Source organism: Tyto alba, unplaced genomic scaffold (genome assembly GCF_018691265.1).
Source record: "Tyto alba isolate M040663 unplaced genomic scaffold, T.alba_DEE_v4.0 Super-Scaffold_29, whole genome shotgun sequence".
Lineage (NCBI taxonomy): Eukaryota > Metazoa > Chordata > Aves > Strigiformes > Tytonidae > Tyto > Tyto alba.
In genome coordinates, this window is record NW_024881303.1 from 12,412,018 (window position 1) to 12,422,343 (window position 10,326).

The window sequence follows — 10,326 nt, forward strand, 5'->3', positions numbered from 1 at the left end:
GTGGTCAGAAACAACCACCATCATGGGACAGAAATGCTGGGTGCTACGTCAGCCTGAAAATCATTGGAAACATGAAATGGTGTGAAATTTGGCCCTGCAGTGCAGTAACTTTCTCTGTGCTTCATTGCCTCCTCCAATGACAATGTGAAAGGGAGAGGCAAGGTTTGTCATCTGCAGTTACAGCTGGTTTTGGGACAGCTCGGTGCAGCTGGAGGTGAGCTGGATGCTGCCTCCAATGACCCTTTTGTGCAGGAGGCAAAGGGATGTGGTTCTTGGGAGGCACTGGGGAGGCTGGTGTAGCCTGGGGGTTGCACACACATGTAGGTCTGGGCACGGCTGGACAGGCAGTGTTCATGGCTGTCTGAAAGCAGAGGATGTTGTTCTGGGTGCAGGGAGGACCCTGGGGCTGGTTTGTTTCTCCCATCCTCGGTTATGTGATCTCTGCAGGTCCCAGGGGTGTCTGTCCCCAGGGGTGCTGTGAATCTGCAGCGGGAAGCGGCTCAGTGACACATGTCTCAGACCCACTGAAACCTCTCTTTAAATATTCAAGGGGTCTTTGCATTTGGCTCAGCAGTAGCGATACTGTTTTATGAGATCGATGTCTTATCCCCAGATTAATACAGGAGGCCGTGGCTGTAGGAAACTCCTACAGCAAGCAATGTGGGAAGGCCCAAAGGAGTCTGGTGCTCAGCTGGTGTTAGCAAACGTAGCTGCAAATCTGCGGGCATCCTTGGTTTTCTTGGATAAATGTCTGTACAGAATGATTCATGTGGGATCCAAAGTAGATTCACATGGTGGGATCTGTTGCTGGTCCTTGTCTTTAGCTACTGTAAGTTAACTTCAGTGGGGTCAGGGCAATTCTGTCAGCAGACTGGGGAACAAGAAGCATCCTGTAATTGCATCTTAAATTAAAAGCTTAGAGTTTAGGTGTCATTATTCAGGTGCCCTTTTTTACCCAAAACAAACCTATCACTGTACTTTGACCACCTGCTGATACACCAGCACGACACTGCTTGTCTATGTAGCCTGATTTCCAAGACAGGCATCTTGTATTTACTTATATAATATTGGGTAGTAGCTAACCAAGTTATAGCAGGCTGCACATCTTCTAGTGCTGCACAGAAATTTTTCTGTGCTCTGGAACTACTCAGAATATATTGCGTAGAGCTGTGCTGATATTCTGTGTTTATGCTATCTAAGAAGCTATCTTAAGTGTGATTTTCCCCGCACAACATCCTTGTCTCTGAATTGGACAGATGGACCAGTCAGTGGATAAGGAATTGGGGGATCAACAGCTGAGGTCAACGACTCGATGTCCACGTGCAGAGCAGTGATGAGCGGCGTTCCTTAGGGGTCCGTGTTGGGCCCGGCGCTGTTTAACATCTCTGTCGGTGACATGGACAGTGGGATCGAGTGCACCCCCAACAAATTTGCCAACAACACCAAGCTGTGTGGTGGGGTGACACACTGGAGGGAAGGGATGCCATCCTTTGCAGTAAACAATGAAAGATTTGTCTTACCTGTAAAAATGAAGAGACTATAAACAAGAGGTGTTGATAAGAAGGTTATTTTTGAAGTGATGTTTGATTTTCCTCTTTCAGCATGCTGAAGAGCTGTTATCCTTCATCGCTAGCTAAAGGTGTGTCAAGAAGGAGATTGTTATGAGGGTAAAGGTTTCCTTCATGGAATCCATTAATTCAATATGTTTATTCATTGAACAGTATTTGAGATTTTGTTCAGGCTTGTTTTAAATGGCTTTATTACCAGACAAGGGAACTATTAGTTTTCCTGTGGGATTTTCCATGAACTTAACGTATTTGTCCTAAGTAATTTCAACTGTGCATGTTTCAGTGATAGAGAAGCAGCAGGTCTGGGTGCAGGTGGTTAGCAGCAGCCCTCTGGGTGGGTAAACACCACCCTGTCACCTTCCACAGGGGATTTGGGGACCATCTCCTGGAGCTGTTGGGGCACACAAGCCCAAGTAGAGCTTGAGAGCATCAGAAAATGTGGGGCTGGACTGGAAAACCAGGGTCAGGTAATGTCCAGCAGCTCTTCCAGGAGGGATGGGGTGTGCAGCTGCTTGGGGAGGGGGGGAGATGCCACCATGGTGGCTGACCTCCCTGCAGTGCCGGGGGAGGCCCCTGAAGGAGCATGTGATGGGGACGGCATCTGCTGTGCCCTGAGCTGCTCATACCTGGTTGCTTACCTGCTCCAGTGAACGGAAATACGGCTTTTATTTCTGCCCACTGTGGGGTATTTTGATAGAAGTGGGGGCATGTGCAAACAGGGGTAACAGGAGAATTTGAGTTCCTCGTTAAACTGTGGGGGCAAAAAGCCAAGACATCACACCAACCACATTTAACTGGCTCTCTCCAGAAATTTATAAAGTTTGGGGTCAGTGAAAGGGCTGAAAGTTTGAGTTCTGATGACTGACTCAGACCGTCAGGCCAGAGCAATGGCAGCTAGGCCGTCAGGGGCCCCGGCTCCCCTCCCTGCGTGGAGGGACGTGGCAGATCAGTAAGCTGTGGAGGAACTTTCTGGCTCAAAAGGCACTGTAACTGCTCAGCAGCTGAGGCATAACAGCTGGTAACTGGTGGGAGGTCTAACGGAGATGGATCCAGCTCTCAGGACTGTTGTGCATTTTAACTCGGACCACTCAGGTCATAAAAAGCTTGCTTGGATGATGTGCTCACCAAGATATGTTCCTTTTGATCGATTGAGGTGTCTTCCTCTCTGGTATTCATAATGACTGCAAATAATGGAAACAAGAATTGTTTTTCTCTGTTAGTGACCAGGCTCAGAAGAGCTGTGATGATGTACCCAAATATTGGCTTTATAGCATAGGAACAGGGTAGTTGTGAGCAGCAGGAACAGATCATGGGAAATGGGAAGTGAGGGGTCTTGAGTTCACCGTGTAATATCCCAAATCACCAAGATGAGGTTTTCGTTCCTCTTGCAGTTTCTCTATGTGTCAATGAATTGAGAACCTCCTAGGTTGCAGCTAAATGGAATTCTAGATGTCCTATGGCCCAGCTTCAACAGGTGAGTGGAGAGTATCTCCTGGGACACGAGTCTGAAACCTTGAAGGCTGACGGGACTGTTGTTTCTAGCCACTCTGAGACATGTCCTGTGAGCTGACAGGATATAACCTCTCATTTTAACTCTTATTTCATGAACTATTTCCCTGGCCCAACTTTGTTTTTATTTGTGCCCCACAATCCTTGATAATTACTTATTTGCAATGAATTCTGCGTCTGTAGACTTGTGCTAAGTTATGTGGTTTTAAGAACACCATCCCTTGGCTTTCAAAATGGTCACAAAAACACACCAAGGGACAGATTTCTGTTGTCTTTGAAGCCTACTCATGGTCTTCTTTAAAGAACTCCTTGTGCAGGTTATGTTTTGTGGTAGGCGAGGAGCAGACTTTTCCCTCATGTCTGTGATAGCTCAGTCTGAGGTTAAGTGGAACCATCAAGTTGGCCAATTCTAGTAATATCTTACTGGACAAAAGCAGCACCTAACTCAACACCTTAATGCCAGACAATACAGAGTATTTTTTTAAGTATTGAAGGACTTGCCCACACTGGTGTTCTCAGATCCAAAGAGTTCCCTTCCTCCTATGAAATCCTTTTTCCTTTCCAATGTGGACCCTGCTGCCACAGACAAAAGCCTGCCCTTGTGCTGAGAAGAGCGATCTGCTCCAGCTCTGCAAAATCTAGATGTGAAAATCAAGCAGGGTTGCCTTCGCCAGTCAGGTTCAGCAGCAACAGCCACTGCAGCAGTGTATTGCAATCCTTTTCTCAGTTCTGCCTCTCTTTTCTTCTTCCCCAAATGGTGAATACACATGTTTTTATCCAGGTCTCTTTCCAGGAGGTGGGTGTTGGAGGTTTGACCCCCAGCAAAGCTGTGATTTGGTAGCTTAAAAAGTGTGAACTGCTTTTGAGAACTTTGATACCAGCGGCACAAAACTCCAGCTGCATCTAAACTGAACTAACTATACAGAGCTTTCCTGATTTTTCGTTTCTACTGGCATCAAAAATCCTACATGTCTGAGGAATGAACCAGGAATTCAAATCTGACAGGAATGTCCTAAATCTTCAGCAAAGGAAAGGCTTGTATGCAAGCATGGTCTGCATTCCCACCCTGATATTTCAGCTTGAGGAGTGGTCCATAGCTGAGGCTGATGACACCTTCACCGTGATATTTCTGGTGGAGGAGACATCCGTCTCTGAGGCCACTCTGGCACTGTCCCCCTGATATTTTGTGAGGGAGGTGTGCATTTTTGTGGTTGCTCAAAATCACTCCACCTGACGTGGAGACTGGAGGAGGGGTCCACGGTGGAGGTTTCTGGCTGGGCCCAGCTGTCCCTGACATATTCACAGAGGGCAGGAGACACCATGTGCTGGAAGGGAGGTCCTCTTGTCCTGACAGCCCTGGCAGGTGGACATTCTCAGTGTGCTACCCCTGGACCTTTGTCTGAATGTCTTCGTAGCCTGGGACAAATTGCCCTCCTCCATGAATTGGAGGTAGTGTTATTGTCCCTGTGTTTGGAGCTGCTTGCAGACTGATGGGCATCCTCAACATCTGCTGCACAGTGGCTTGAGGAGGAGCGGCAGGCACTAAGGAAAGGATGTAGCTTTTTCCTCTTCACCTGAAGGAAACTGGAAGGGCTTTTTCCGGTGTGGAAGTACAGTTATCTCAGCATAACTCACTCTGGAGGAGTGGGATCTCATGTTTCTTGTCATCCCGTTCCCATCAGGGAATGGAGGGCATGTTGTGGGGTCACTGCACCGGGCTTGGGTCTGGGCCAGGGCTGAAGGAGGCACTTGGAGCGGATCTGCAAGAGCTCTGGGCTGGGGCAGTTATGGGAGTCGCCTCTACCTGTACCTCATACGTTTTGGGAAGCACTGCTGCTTTTGAGAAGCCTCAAAGATCCTCTGACAGAAAAGTACCGTTGTTTTTATCACCCTATTTTTAAGGTACTTCAGCACTTGCTACCCTACAGTTCTTTATTTTTCCCAGCTTACTCTCACTTCTTTATATAACACTGCTTCTTTGTTTACAGCTTCCTAATGCCCTTGATGGGGGCAGCATGAACACACAAGGACCATCTGTAAAGCTAAACAAGCATGTGCACTTGCAAGATGCACGCTGTTTTTCTCACAGTGCTCCTGCATTAAAAAGGCCCCACTAAGGCCCTCAGAGGTCACAGCACAGCCAGGGGCTGAGGGAAGGCAAATGGGAACTGCCTCACCAGTTAAGCTACAAGAAATGGTGCAAGAAGCCACATTCTAGGCAGCATCAGACATACGTGCTCTCTGCTATGTGGCTTGGGGCTTCCAGATGTGATGGCACAGCTGTGCTGCACAGGGCTGGGTTGTCCATCTCCTGGTCCTGATAAACCTGTTCTGCAGCATCAGGTCTTGAATACAAACCCAGGCTCAAGGCTAACATTCGCACTGGGCTGCCTGTAAGTCAAGTGATCCTCAACAGGCACGGCAAAACAAGCCTCACCAGCTGAGCCCTGGCACTGCCAAAACCACCCTGCAGCAGCCAGAGCTGCTTCAGCTGTGTCGGCAGAGCTGCTCAAATACCCGCTGCCCACGGGTGTGGGAGAAATATGTCCATCTATGTTTAAAAGCCAGGGTCGGGGCATGCCTGTCCTCACCAGCACTCAGCTCACGGGTCCTCCCCAAAGGCTGACGGGTGTCCTTGGGCTGGCGCTCAGCTTGTGAGCAGGGGACGAGAGGCCTAATTTTAGATCAGGGAATGAAACACTGATCCCAAAGGTCACTGGATGGCACCAAGTCCCGGCTCTCCCTCATGACAGTAGAAGCATCATATTTAGACCTGTCAGGACTAATCAGGACATCTTTTCACTGCAGTTGCTTGCCTCCAGCCCAGGCACCTTCCCTAGCCCAGGACTCGCTGCCTTGAGCACCTCTTCTTCCCCAGCAAGAAAGGCTGCCCATAAATTCCCCATCACCACACAGTGGAAAGTACTAGGGGGAAAACACATGGGCAACTACAGAAGTACTTCTTTTTGAGGTGTTGAAATCAAGACACAAGGAAGTTCTTCTGTTTTGAACTTCCTTTTGGGTCCTCAGCCTTCGCCCACTGCTGTTCCTGGTCTCTCTCCTGCTGGGCCATCCTTGTTTGTCCAAGCAAATTCAGGCTTGGTGCATGGCACAGAGGGAAGTTTTCAGGGGAAAATCCAAGTGGCTGTGAGGGCTCAATAGCCTGTATTTCAAACCTTCTGACTCGGTAAGGAACTCATGGCTTATCCTGCACTGTTGAAATCAATGGAGTTGTTGCTATCAAATTTACTGGCAGCAGAAAAAGGCTCTTCATCTCTCTGTAAATAATGACATATTCCTGAGTAAGATTTACAGATCTCCCAAGGACTGAAATTCCCACTGACCTTGCAAGAAAATATTCCTCTTTCCTCAACAAACATCTGAGGAATTCTGCTGGCTCTTCAGGATGATAACCTTTTTCTTTGCCTCCCCCTGCCCTGGCAGAGCCTGCACCTCTGGGCTGGGTAAGGTGCTTTGTACATATTTGCTCTCCTGGGAGTTGTCCCAACAGCCCAGCAGCCAGAGATGAATCCTTCCTAAACCACGCCATCATCAGATGAGGTTGTCATAGGATTTCTAACCTCCCCTTCATAGAACAGAGGAAAAGCTCTAAAGTAAGTAAAGGTGAGCTATGGATACAAAAAACAACATTGCAATGCTTGTGTAAAGGCAGTATTTTGAATGCAGTATTTAAAGGTAAGTCCAGTGTATGCACTTTTAACTCCTTCAGGCTTCTATCCACCTGCAGTAGGAAGAAGCAGCTTCACTTAAAAAAGGTTGAAAGGGCTGTTGCATTTAGTATTAAAGTTTATTTTTTTTAATGGTGGAAAATAATATTCCTTTGAGGATTCTGTTCGGTACACCCCATGCAAGCATTTTCCCAGAAGTAGAGCTGTAACAGCAACAATGCAATTCATTTTTCATGTCATGACTAAAACAATGGCATCTAAATCCGCATACCAAGGCCCAAAGTTAACTGTTTGTGAAGACATAGCAGTTGTTGTTTGCAATGGATTGCGAATGACTCTGGGAAATTGAACAATACTGCTGTGAGTTTTACCGTCAGCCTGTAGGCAGTTTTGTTAACTCATGATTTTCTTCTGCTCTGGATGTCTGATAGAGCAAAACTAGGCAGCCATTCAAGCATTCCTGCCCTGTTGCAAACCAAAAAAAAAAAATTTTTTTTTTTTTTTTTTTTTTTTTTAATGAATTCACTCAGAAGAGACAGCCTTGAGCTGTTTCAGTATCCAATCACTTGTGAAAGGCATTTTGGTGGAAACAAGAAATCCCAGACCCGAGGGTCGGGTCCAAAAGCGGAGGAAATGATGTGTTCAGGTTCAGCCCCCTCCCCGTGGGCAGCGCTGAAATGTCTCACGTGGGACTCCACCACGGGGGCTTCTTAGAGGTGCCCTCCCGCCGCGGCAGCCGCAGCCGTCGCTGCAACGCCAAGTGCCGCCGTGCCAAGGGCATGCCCAGCCCGGGAGGGTGAGGCAGCTGCTCCGAGAGCCCAGCCAGCACTGTGAATGCAGGATCCTCTCACAGGTGGCTTTTTTACCTTGCGCAGAATAATCAGGTCGAAACTTACACCACAACTTGGTACAATTCCATGGATCTATTTTTGGCAGTGGGGTTGGAACTAGATGATCTTTAAGGTCCCTTCCAACCCAAACCATTCTATGATTTTTTTTCTTGTGCTGGGGGCGAATTTAGCTTTATGCTGTTTGGTAGTGAAGAAATTAGCAAAAGTCACGTGCTTAACGAAAAAGGGAAAAAGAGTTGTGTTTTCAGATAAAGCAGAGTTGCAGAGGGGAATTTCACATGTGATGCCACAGGACTGCGCATCCACTCCTAGAGCCAGAGACACTCCTGAGATAGGTGGGGATGCACGACCAGAGCTGTGCGGGTGCCTCCTCTCCCAGGGCTGTCGTCTCCCATGGGGCAGAAGCAGGCGGAGGGCTGGGCTGCAGGCTGCCAGGGACAGGAGGTGTGTGGGGTGAGCAGCACAAACTGTTTCTCGGGGCTTCCCCTCCCTGCACCCCGCTGTTTCCCCTTCGCCCCTGTCCCTGTGCCACCAGCACCCAGTTCATCAGGTCCAGAAGCAGGTCTCCTGAACCAACGTGGTGTCTCGTGCACTCTTCAGCAGCCACAAGCAATCTTGTTTCCAAATAACAGCTCCTCCCCAAGCTTGCTGGGAGAACTCCTTACCACGGGCAAATCAAGCCTGGCCCTTTGGGTTGTTAGTTCTCTCCACGCATCTCCTTGAAGACAGTACACACGTCATCCCAGAGAACAGTCTTTGTTTCGGAGGCTGACTAATGACTGCTCAGCAAGAACACGTGCTGGGTGAATTCAGCCTTGAGATCACTGAGGGAAAGAGGCACTGTGGGCTCTTGCTAGTGCTTTGGAGGGCTCAAGGCCCACTTGTTTAAAGGGCTCCCAAGATGAAATCATGGGTAATGCATTCCTGCATTGTAATTGGGGCTGTGAGGGGGAGATGACGGTCCCCATGTGCAAGTGACATGCTTTTGGAGACAAAAGCCACCAGCTTTCTTGGCCTTGCCCCTCCTAATGAATCATGTCTGATGATTAATTCCATGTATTCCATTATCTACTCAATGAGGTTCTGTTTGTAACAGAAATATTTTTTTTCCCCAAGTTTTGGAAAACATATTGTAAAGTTGTGATCTCCCTCTCTCAGGAAATGATCCCTAGCATTTCGTGCCTTGCTCAGGATGACAGACTTTTATGATTATTTTGATCTTCTTTAATTCCAGTACTGGGATTACCCATGATGAGCATCAGCAGAAAGCACTGTTGGATATGTACATGTGAAAGCAAAAGAAACTCCCTGGTCTTGTTCTTGTTGCTGGCACTGTGGGCCACCGAGGATGCAGCTCCTCGTTGTAGGTCAGCATCTGAAAGCAAAGCAGCCCCCTGGGGCTGGTTATGGCCCCATGGTCCCCCAGGTCACCGCAGCCCCAGAGAGTCACAGCAGCAAGGGTCACCGTGCGTTACCAGCTTGGTGGCTCAGGTCACCAACACGCTCCTGCTACAGTGTCCCTGTGGTCCTGCAGCGCTGCTGAAAGGGACTCAGCGCGTCTGTCCCCACTGCAGGGCAGGGCCAGCCACGCCGGCACATCTCTCACAGGTGTTTGCCTGGCCTGCTGCTAAATGCCACCGATGGTACAGCCAGCACGCTGTCCTCAGCCCCGTCAGCACCAGCGGCGGTTTTCTGCACCTAACTTGCATCTACTTGCTCTAGTAGAAGCCTGTTTCTCTATGCTTGGCCCCCACAGAAAAAGGAGAGGAACTTAATTCTTCCCTTTTGCAGCGATTTCTTAACAGAGTGGAAAACAATTACCGTGTCTGTGCTCTGTGCCTTCCCTGGAAGTACTTTTTTAGACCATAGACAGAAAGAAGTTGAAGGCCACCGCTCTGCACTGACAAATGTTAAGAAAAAACTCTGTTTCTCTCTGTGGATGAAGCTTACAGAATTCTGATTATCAGTATCTTTCTCCTAGCTGCAGTTTTCCAGGCCTTTTCCAGTGGCTGAGTGCAGCCAGGGGATGGCTTGGCAAGCTGTAAAACCACCTCTTTCTGCCTTCTGGCTTGATTTGCTTTTTTCTGTACTTGTATAACACCATTTACAAAAAAAGCAGTTTTGTCTAGCCTGATGCCAGTGTCCCCCCAGTCCTGGGAACCAAGGCACAATCCTGCATCCCATAACAAAGCCCATTATGGAGCTTGTTCCAGAGCTCCGGCTATGGACCTACTCGTGCTGCCAAGCACAATTTCATGCATGGTCAAACATAAACTATGCCTGGTCAGACATCTTGGGACTTAGGTGCTCATCTTTGATCTGCCATTCACTTTTCCAGCCTCATTAGCAAGAGGTGTAATCTCTGCCCAGCTAACAGAGAAAGCCTTACACAGCCATTTTGAGAATCTCACTTTGGTAGTATCAAGATGGCAAAAATATTACAACAGCCTTTTCTGGAGGTTTCTCTGCTTTATGGGTTACTCCTTTTCTGGGATAATGTATTTGAATGACTTAATATGAATTTACAAATATAAATGGAGAGTACTACATCGGAAGGCTACTATAGGCTCTTTGCAGTGCTCTTTGTGACAGGGATGAATGCAGGGAGACAAAATTCACGCTTGTTCAGTGTTGTCAGGTGAATAGTAAGTTATGTGGCTGCGGGACTAGAGGAAGATTCCTGTAGTTCTTTAAAAGTTAATCTTAATC